The sequence below is a fragment of the Podarcis raffonei genome, chromosome 12, assembly GCF_027172205.1.
Source record: "Podarcis raffonei isolate rPodRaf1 chromosome 12, rPodRaf1.pri, whole genome shotgun sequence".
Taxonomy (NCBI): Eukaryota; Metazoa; Chordata; class Lepidosauria; order Squamata; family Lacertidae; genus Podarcis; species Podarcis raffonei.
This window is the reverse complement of record NC_070613.1, coordinates 56,251,186-56,259,256: the sequence shown is the minus strand read 5'-3', so window position 1 is coordinate 56,259,256 and position 8,071 is coordinate 56,251,186.

Here is an 8,071-nt window from a genome sequence, read left to right as displayed (position 1 = left end):
GGCACAGAGAGATAAAATATTGGCATTTCAATCAGCACAGCTTCACACACCCACTGAGCTCAGCCAACTCTGCATTGAAAGCTTTAAGAAAGAAAGCCTATAAGATATCCATGAGATTACTTACAAGATATTAAGGGATGGAATTTTATGAAATCCTTATAACTAAGCCTGGTGCCTTTGAAATATCCTTTGAGCTCCCCTGAGCACATATAAGAGGAATGGAAGCAGCAGGATAAATACATATGCTTAATAAATAAAGTCAGAATCACAAAGCAAACATGTGTTCATGGGGAAACATGAGGAAACCCAAGCTCTCTCAAGCAAATATAACATTGACTTGCTCTGACTGGTGACGGAATACTTAGAAATTTAACAAATCTAAACTATTTCTTAGCATGTTCATCAAAGGGAAAGAGGTTTCTGGATTTGTTGTTGTTGTTATTTTAGCATGTCTCCATATGTGCCGTCTTAAGCAATAAAGGACAAGTCCTTGGCTCAAAGAACTTGCAACCTGAACTTTGACGAATGAAGGGTAAAAAGAGATGAGTGTGAACAAACGGAGTTACAGCATGGTCCTGTGCATGTCTACATGTAAGTAAATCCCATTGAACACAATAGAACTTACTCTCAGGTAAGTGCAGATTGTTAAACTAGGCTTCACCTAACAGGGGATTGCAGCCATGGATCTCTCCCCCCCCCCCCCGGTCCTGATCTCGTTTGCTCCAGCTGCACCAGCTAATTATTATTATTAAATCTTTCCTACTAGGACTATCCATGTGACAAACATCATATCTAATTTGGCCCAAAGGTTGATTATTTTTAAAAAACCTTTTAGCTGATTTATCAATTAACAAAACATTAGTTTATGCTTGGCTGTGAAACTTTTGCAAAAGGAGAAATTAAATGATTGCAAATGCATCCTGAAGTAGCTAAACCTTCCCTTCTTTACACACACACACACACACACACACAGAGAGAGAGAGAGAGAGAGAGAGAGAGAGAGAGAGAGGGAGGGAGGGAGAGAGACCCACCCCAGGAATACTGGTATCTGCATCAGCAAGAAGTACCGGTACATGGGAGAAGCTATGTCTTTAATTTGGCATATTGCACGGGCACCCTAGCCCTATAGTGCAATGAAACCAAACAAACACAAATCAGAACATTTGTGGTATGAAAAGTGATGGGATTTCAGCAGGAAGCTATGGGCTATGCACAGATCATTAATGATGCCATGTGACTGCCCCAAAATGTTATGAGGGTGCAAATGAATGTGCACGTGTGTATGACACCCCCAATAGTGTCAAGAACAAAAATAATCCTGAATGCATATTCAGGAGGTGCCTTCAGTTAATCAATTAGATTAATTGCCTGAACCTTCTTGAATGAATGTGCTCCTTGTTAGCTGAGCAGCAGATTTTTATTTATTTTTTAAAAATAGTTTTGAATTATTTTTAGTGTGCAATCTTACAAAAAAGGTGGCTGGTGCCATCTTAGAAGAGTGATTCACCCCCTCCCTCACTGCCTCCCTCTCTCACCTGCACACCCCACTTCTAAAACGGAATGTGCTATACCAGGACTTAATCTCCAAACAAAGAAAGAATGCCTTTTCCTCTAGAATTCTTGTTCTTGTATGCAAATGGATAGCTTCAATGAAGTGCCTGAAAGTTCAAATGGTGAACTGATCAATGCTTTCTTTGATCAGGGGGCAGCCCAGGTGAGGACACACACGCTTTGCTGTTCCTCCAAAAAGCCTTCTTTGGCAGCTTATAGTTCTGCTTGAGCTGCAGAGTTGCACCAGTTGCCTTCAAGCCACTCAGGGTGGCCAGTTCTCTCCCTCTTGGGCAAAGAGCCGGTGCATTTTAACAGTTACATGGGGAAAAGGAACAACTTGCCAGCACTCTGATACAGTGAAGTGAAAAGGTTCACTAGCCAAATTCCCGCTTGCCACGCTCCTATGAACAGTACAGGAATTGTGGGGGAAAGGAAAAAGGAAAATGGTGGGATTCCCCCGCCTTGTCTGTGGATAGATTTCACTACTGGGTCTTGTAATTATTCTCTAACACACGTTGTTCTTCTGGCAGGGGTTCAAAAATACCCATTCAGTTAGGAGCTATATAACAACAACTCCATGGCGTGTTTTGATCTGATCATAAGCACATCCACTTGTCTAACTGGTATTACGTTTAAATGTTTCATTGTCTTTTAAAGAATGATTCCCCCTTCCATGTTCTTAGCTGTTCTTTAGTTGTTCAGTCCCTGTTTGGGAAAAAGGCAGGGTATGTCTGTCTGAAGAAATAAATGAATAAATATGATTTTGCAGAAATTGCTCTGGGCTTCAGGTTCAATGTAAGATGGGCAAGTGGGGCTTGAGAGAGTCTTTTTCAGCCAAGCCAATATGAGCAAAGAGTAGTTCAGTCTCCCCCAAGTGGTCTACTCGTGTGAGCAATGCACCATCTGAGGAGATGGGGAAGACAGAAGCAGCAGCAGCAGCCATAATCACAGAGAATCCTTCCGTTGTGCAGCTATTTGCCAGCCCAGCTAACTTCAAGAACTGACAAGTCAGTTCCATCCAAAATAGACAGCACTGGGCTATGGATCTAACTTAGCGTAAGGCACTTAAATTGTTTTTGTTTCTTACTATGTTGTGTATTCTTGTGTTTTAATATTGTGAACCACCCTGTGATCATTGGATGAAGGGCAGTATAGAAAATTACCGTATTTTTTGCACCATAACACTCACTTTTTTCCTCCTAGAAAGTAAGGGGAAATGTCTGTGCGTGTTATGGAGGGAATGCCTACGGGTGGCATGCCTACGGATTTTCCTCCTCTAAAAACTACGTGCGTGTTATGGTCGGGTGCGTGTTATAGAGCGAAAAATACGGTAATAAATAATAATACAATCCAAGCATCCTCATCCGAAAACTCTTCTGCAAGGAAGTGATTTTGTATTCTTTTATACAGATGTATAAAAGTGAATACGACAAGGGGGGCGGGAATCCAGTGCTTTCAGCCACTTGTTACTTTTTAAACTTGGTGGTGGCGGCAGTGGGGAGTGAGTGAGCAAGCGAGATGAGTGCTAGACACTGGGAGCCCCCTGACCCCACTCCATGATTATTTATTTAAGGTTTTCCTTCAACTTAATAATGCCCTCATTCTTCTGTAGAATATTTCTGCTGACAGGATTTCAGCTCCCACTGTTGCGATGCATTGTATTTTGGTAGCAGTCTGAGACTCTCACGTTTCATCAGTTAGATGGGAAAACAGTAATACCCCCAGTTCAACAAAGTCTCTGTTCTGCAAAACATACTATGAAACGATATTCTTCTTCCTATATATTATTTCCAGCTGCAGTTGCTGCTCGGCTGCGGCGCAGATACCTTGTGACATATGTTAGTTAGGAAAAGTTTGGAGCCCAGCTGATTTTCTGCGCTAAGGATGGATGGGGGTTATAGTGTTTTTTTAAATTATTTACATGGCCGTGGTGTCTGTGACTTTAAATTATTGATGCAAGTGATAGCAACTGTCAATGAGACAAAGCCAGTGCAGGAAGGAGCGACAGCGGCATGCTGTATCTACCCGGCGCTGGTTCAGATCGGTGCTTCTCATCTTTTCCTAGGCAAGCAGAATGACTGTGGTTCCTGTCTCTCAGTACAAACAAAAGAGAGGGAGGGAAGAGGAAGGAATTGTTAGTGGAAGAATTTTACAGCACAGGCTTTACTACAAAGACGCTTTCTAATTGCCAGGGATGGAGAACCTGTGGTCCTTCAGGGGTTGGTGGTCTCTGACCAGTCCCAGCGAGCCTGGTCAATGGTCAGTATTGATCACCCAGACTGGCAGACGTTTGCCAGGGTACCAGGCAGGGTTTTTCCCTCCTCACTTGATCCTTTTTAACTAGAGATGCCATAAACTGCACATGGGACTTCCTCCATGGTCTCTCTCACTGAGCTATGGCTTCTCCCCAAGCTCAGAAAATTTAGGGAATGACTATCAAGATGGACCACACTCTGAATCCCTTCTGTGCCCCCTATGAATTTGTTGCCCAGGTGTGATCTGAGGATTTTTTTGGGTAAAATTGTGTAGTATAGTGACAAAAAGACTGAGCTACGAACTGGTAGGCCCCACTTCAAAATTTGACTCTGCCTGGAAGCGATTAAGAGTTCGATCCTCTCAATGTCTGCTTGGAAGATCAATGGACTTAAAGGTAAAGGTAAAGGTACCCCTGCCCGTACGGGCCAGTCGTGTCCGACTCTAGGGTTGCGTGCTCATCTCGCTCTAGAGGCCATGAGCCAGCGCTGTCCAAAGACACTTCCGGGTCATGTGGCCAGCGTGACGAAGCTGCAGCTGGCGAGCCAGCACCAGCGCAGCGCACGGAAACACCGTTACCTTCCCACTGTAAAGCGGTACCTATTTATCTACTTGCACTTAGGGGTGATTTCGAACTGCTAGGTGGGCAGGAGCTGGGACCGAATGACGGGAGCTCACCCCACCGTGGGGATTCGAACCGCCGACCATACGATCGGCAAGTCCTAGGCACTGAGGTTTTACCCACAGCGCCACCCGCGTCCCTCAAGGGACTTACTCCTGAGATAACAGATGTGTCTGACTTTGAACATGCTTAAATGCTGAAGAAATATCAACATTAGTATGTATTTTTAAATGTTTCATGTTAAATGGCTGCATGACTAGAAAAACAGCTGTAGCAGGGTATCAGAAACAAAGAACAGGAAACAAAACATACCCAAAGTCTAGGCATGTAAAACAAACATGGTTCCCCATGAAGTGAGTAAGAGAGAAAATTGCAAACAAAATACGGTGGAGTTGTGTGTCAGTCAAATATAATTCCAGATTTGCCAGGCTTGTGATGATGATTGTCTTGAAAATCTTGTTGTATAAGGAATAAAGCAGTACCTTGAGCATTTCTCGCTCTGCAAATAGGCTTGCCTTTCTCACTCACCTCCCTTGTACCTTAATGCTGCACAGCAAGCGGGCGGCAGTTTCCCCAGCCTGCTTCCATGGGAAGAGCTTCACTTGTTGAATTTCTGACTTTCATATGGCGATTAAAGGCACAGGAGCTCTCCTAGAAAAAAAGCTGGCAACCCTGTTTGCAAATCTAGCAGGCAGCTGGGTCTTGCCGAATGCCCTCTATATTGACAAGGGTGATATTATTGCAGGCAGAAGGGCAACACTGCCTTGCTCTCCAGACCAGGATTTATATAGGTTCTTCCTGAGGGGTTTTTTTTTTTTTGCAACTTTGTCTCTGGATACTTTAAAATAAGGCTACAGTCCTCAACTTGCTCGTTTAGAAGTTTACTCCATGAAAATAAACAGGACTTATTTCAGAGGAGGTGGACTTTAGATGGTTGCAGTAATATAATTACTGCAGCATACCATTATTTCTTGTTGCAGAAATCTAGTATGTGTGACAAGTGCATCAAATGAGATGCACTTGCCCTTTCTGTGTCCATCCCATTTTAATTTTGCTGCTGCTGTTTGTGTAATTTGACATTAACATTGCAAACAAACAGAAAATGTGCAATGTGCTGTAAGCTAGGGATCTCCCGCTACGTGGAATTTTAAGGTTGCAGTTTTATCTCATAGGATCATAGAGGAGGAAGGGACCCTGAAGATCATAGCTGTCAAAGCTACTTTTTTAAAAAAGGGAAATTCTCTTATTCTGAATAGGAATCCTTGCAAGAAAAGGGAAAAGTTGACAGCTATGCTGAGGATCATCTAGTCCAACTCCCTCCAGCTGTCCCTTACGGGGATTGAACCTGCAACACTGCTGTTGTAAACACCATGTTCTAACCAGCTGAGCTATCCACTTATTGCACACTTCTGAATAAACATGGCTGTGCTCAGGCTGCACAGCAACTTCCTAATTAATGTACTTTTCTCCTCCGTGGATTCAGATTGAAAAGAAGAAATCTTGACTGTAAGCACCAGATGGCGCTAAAGGATTTTAAATACATTTCCAAACACTTGAGTTCCAGCAGTACCACACTTTCTCTCTGTGACAGAAAATCTCTGTTTGATGTACTAAAAGGTTTTAAAAATTTGACACATACAGCCTTCATAATGCACTTCTGTCCTCGGTCAGTTAGAAATGATATCAACATATTAAGAAAGTTTTAGAAAACATTTAGTAATGCATCTTGTGACCAAATCACTGTTTTCCCTCCAGGTCTTGGAAGGGGCCAAGGCCAGTTAGAAATGCTATCAACATATTAAGAAAGTTTTTAAAAAAATTAGTAATGCATCTTGTGGCCAAATCACTGTTTTCCCCTTGCAGGCCTTGGAAATCTCTGAAGATAAATAAAGGTGAATGGGAAGCCAGTCTTTAAGTATCAAGGTTTAATATATCTTTGTTACATGAATGAAGTTCTTATTTATTCATAGGCCCTGGCAGGATGGGGTAATGGAAGAGTTTCTAAAATGTTTCCAAGTACAGTGGTACTTCGGGTTACATACGCTTCAGGTTACAGACTCCCCTGACCCAGAAATAGTGCTTCAGGTTAAGAACTTTGCTTCAGGATGAGAACAGAAATCGTGCTCCGGCGGCAGCAGCAGCAGGAGGCCTCATTAGCTAAAGTGGTGCTTCAGGTTAAGAACAGTTTCAGGTTAAGAATGGACCTCCGGAACGAATTAAGTTCTTAACCCGAGGTACCACTGCATGGCGCTTGTGCGTGGGCTGCATGCTCAGCTGGGAAGGGTGATTGGCAGTGAGAAGCAAGAGCATCTCCTGCCTGTCTCCTAAAGGAAGAGCTGCTTCTGTCTCAGGAAGCAGCTTGGCAACTGGGGAAACCCCCCTGGATGGCACAGTGCCAAGGACACATTCCTATCCTCAGGGGAACAGGGTGGCAGCTAGCCCCACCCCCTCTTTCGCCTTCCAGGAAAACTAATTGTGGATCAAAAATGCATGTTTTCCACATCTGACCATTTTTAAAAATAATAATAATCCAGAATATTTAAAATGCAAAACTGTTTTTCTACATCAGAGCAAGAAATGTGTTCGTCACGATACACTCTAAGCAAAGGCCAAAGGAAGTTGCATCAAAATTTGCATTATGTTTATTATTCTCATCATCATACATCTATTTATACCCTGCCTTTTTCCCCTGACAGGGACTCAAGGTGGATTACGGATAAAATAAGAACATCTAAAAACGTAGGAGGGAAAACAATTAAACATTAATAGAACTGAAACTATATATGAATCTATTTAAAAACATATAGACCATCACGATAAAAACAGCAGAGCTCAGGCTGAAATTGTCTGTCACTTGGTCTTTTGCTAAGCTGCTAGGAGAGCAGAAAGCTCGCCGCTCACCTAATGATCACTACAGAATTGGTAGACAATATTAAGTCACATTGTTGGACTGATGATAAACCTCCCATCTGTTCTAGCATAGGCAGAATCTGGTGTGTTCTTATTGACTGGTTAAAAACTGCTGTCAAATTGGCAATGCAATAAATCTTCAACTTTCCCATTGTTCCAAGGGCATACATGAGAATGTTCCTCCTAATGTGAGCATTCTGGTGGAGACAGCTCTAATTCCACCTTTTCAAGTGATTTTTGTCAATGGCTCTCCTTGCCTCCTACTTGATTTTGTTTTGCAGAGGATGCAAATGAGGCCCAAGCAACACAGCTTCTAACCCAGGAGGAGAAAACATGGTGCCCACCATATATTGTGGACTACAACTCACATCATCCTGGACCATTGGCTATCTTGGCTGGAGCTGATGTGAGCTGCGGGCCAAAGCATGTTGAGGGAAGCCTGTTGGCAGCACCCACACAAAAGCAGAAAGATGGTACCCTGGGGGTGCTTTCACTTCCCATGCCAATTGGATGGCTGGGCAGAGCTGGGCATAAAATGACAGTGAAGGGATAGCCATAGTGCAAGGCAGGGGTCAGCAAACTTTTTCAGCAGGGGGCCGGTCCCCTGTGCCTCAGACCTTGTGGGGGGCCGGACTATATTTTGGGGAAAAATAAAAATGAACGAATTCCTATGCCCTACAAATAACCCACTTAAAATAAAAGAACACATTCTACTCATGTCAAAACACGCTGATT